This window comes from Anoplophora glabripennis, unplaced genomic scaffold (assembly GCF_000390285.2).
Source record: "Anoplophora glabripennis isolate ALB-LARVAE unplaced genomic scaffold, Agla_2.0 scaffold1590, whole genome shotgun sequence".
NCBI classification, from domain to species: domain Eukaryota; kingdom Metazoa; phylum Arthropoda; class Insecta; order Coleoptera; family Cerambycidae; genus Anoplophora; species Anoplophora glabripennis.
Genome location: NW_019418205.1, coordinates 1 through 2,793, shown reverse-complemented (window position 1 = coordinate 2,793; position 2,793 = coordinate 1).

Below are 2,793 nucleotides of genomic sequence, written 5' to 3'. Positions count from 1 at the left end.
AAAAAGAAAGAAAATTTAAAAAACTGGACAGAGGGACAGAAGTAATTAATTAAAAACAGATTATACTATATATGTGCACGCCTATAAATCTCTTCGTGATACGAGGAGCTGCTTCATCTGCCTACGGAACGACAAAATACTTGGTGCTCCTTTTATATTGTTAGGGATTTTGTTAAAAATCTTCGCGGCGTTATACGAAAAAGAACCTTGAAATTGAGCAGATTTGTGTTCTGGAACCAAGTACAGGTGTCGGTATCGGGTGGAACGGTTGTGTACTTCACTGCCTTTTACTAGTTTGTTGCACAGATAAACAGGAGATTGAAATGTTTCAGTTTTATAAACTATGCAAGACAAATGTAGCTCATACCTTTCTTTTAAATATAACCATCTGGATTCCAAAAACTTATGAGTTATGTGATCAAATTTTCTTAAGCCAAAGCAATATCTGATGCAACTGTTCTGTATTTTCTGCAAGGTATATTTATCTGATTCTAATAGACAAGGCCAAAAAACACTATCACAGTAATGTAGTAGAGATAAAATTAGCGAATCACATAACTTTAGTTTCACATCAGTACTGAGTGAATCTTTATGAATAATAAGCAGTTTTAATTTCCCGTAGGATTTTTGTACTAAATAGTTTACATGCTTTTGAAATCTTAGATTAACATCCAAATATACTCCAAGGTTTTTGCATTCTTGTTTGGGCTTAATTACTTCACCATTAACAGAAATTCGAAAGTCAGGATGCAGGGTTACTAGTTCCCTATTTTTTCCGAATACTAGCAATTCCGTTTTGGCTTCATTCAAAATAAGTTTATGAGCAGTACATAGTAGTGAAAATTTACGCAAGTCTAAATTTATTTCATCAATGGCTATATTAATATTACTATATGGAAATGAATAATATACCTGTGTATCATCAGCATACTGGTGCATTTTGCAACTAGATAGGTATGTAGAAAAGTCTGCAGTGTAGACTGAAAATAATAAAGGGCCCAATACACTACCCTGAGGAACTCCTTTATTTGTGACCCTGAAATCTGAAGATTTACCACAACACAACACCTTTTGACGCCTGTTGCATATATAATTTTTAAAAAATAATTGAGGAATATCTCCAAGACCGAAATATTTAAGTTTTTTAAGCAAAGTGTTATGATCCAACGTATCAAAGGCCTTGTTTAAATCTAAAAGAATCGAGCAAGTACTAAGATTTTTGTCATTTGATCGAAGTATATTGTCTGTGACATCTAAAAGGGCTGTAGTTGTGCTATGATTAGTCTTAAATCCCGATTGACGCAATGGTATAATGTGATTTGCAGTAAAATAAGAATTAAGTTGCTCACATACTATTTTCTCTAAAACCTTAGAAAGAGTAGGTAATAAGGTAGATTTTAGGAACAGGACATATATAAGCGTGTTTCCAAATATCGGGAAATTCTCCTGAAGTGAGACATTTATTTATAATAAATGTGAAATACTCAATTAAATGTGGAAAAAATAAGTCTAAGGTTTTTAAGTTCATTCCGTCCGCACCTGTAGCGTTAGATTTCAATTTTCTTAAAACCAAACAAACTTTCTCAGCGTTGACCCCAGTAAACTCAAACAGCTGATCACTATTGCAACATACATGATCATACTTATCTAAAATTTCCACTATATCTGGATCCAATGAAACAGGTACATTAGGTATAGAATCTATAAAAAAATCATTTACAACATTGGGGTCTTCGTTACTAATTGACAATTTCTGTTTTTTTAAATTTAAATGTTTAAGTGCAGCCCAAAAATTTTTAGGATCAGTTTTTAATTTATAATTTAAATAAGCCTTTTTTTCTGCTTTGACAGATCTATTTACTAAATTGCGCAGCTCCTTATATTCTTTTAATTAATTAAATGTTGACTTAAATATGACTAGTTACAAATCGAATGAATAATAATTATTCTCGTAAAAATCGAAAAAATCGCCAAAAATAGGGTTAAAAAATAACTTTTTAGGGAATTTTTTTTGGTCTTTAAATGGGGTATAGGCTCAAGAAAACTTCATGTTATGTGAATCATCACACCAAATTTCATCAAAATCGGTTCTATAGATTTTACATAATAATTTTGCAGTCCAGATTTTGAAAAAAAATTTGCAAATTTTCAAAATTTTGCACAGCAAAAACCAAGGCCCTTAGATACTTTGAAAAATTCGAATCCGTCAATTAGGAGACCTTTGGCGCTTGTTTAAACATTGGTCGAATTTTTGTACTTATAAACAATTATTAGAATAACTTTGTGAATATTCAATCAAATCAAATATTATTTATTCTTTAAAATATAAGCAAATGAGAAATTAACTCATTATATTACTAATTTTCGACATATTTTGAAAATAATTGTTGTTTAAACAATTTTAGAATATTTAAATAAATTTGTTTTTGATCTTTGATAAACAGTATATAAGTTTATGCACTTACCTTTGATACAATAAAAAAATAAAGTTGATATTTAAAGGAAGTTTAAAGATAAATAATTATCGGACTATTGAAAGACCAATAATTATTATTAACGATAGGCATTTGAAAATACGCTAATTGTTTTTTTTAAACACGCGAGATATCGATTTAAAAAAATCATCAAAATCGGACTAGAAGCGGAGATATTAAAAATTTTTAAGCGCGTCGCGGTTTTGAACTCGCCGATTCAATTTAGAGCAGGCCGAAGCGGCCGCGCTCTCTGCTTCCCCCATCACCATCACCCGTACGATTTTCTTGAATTTCTCGCTTGCATAAATTACTTTAAACA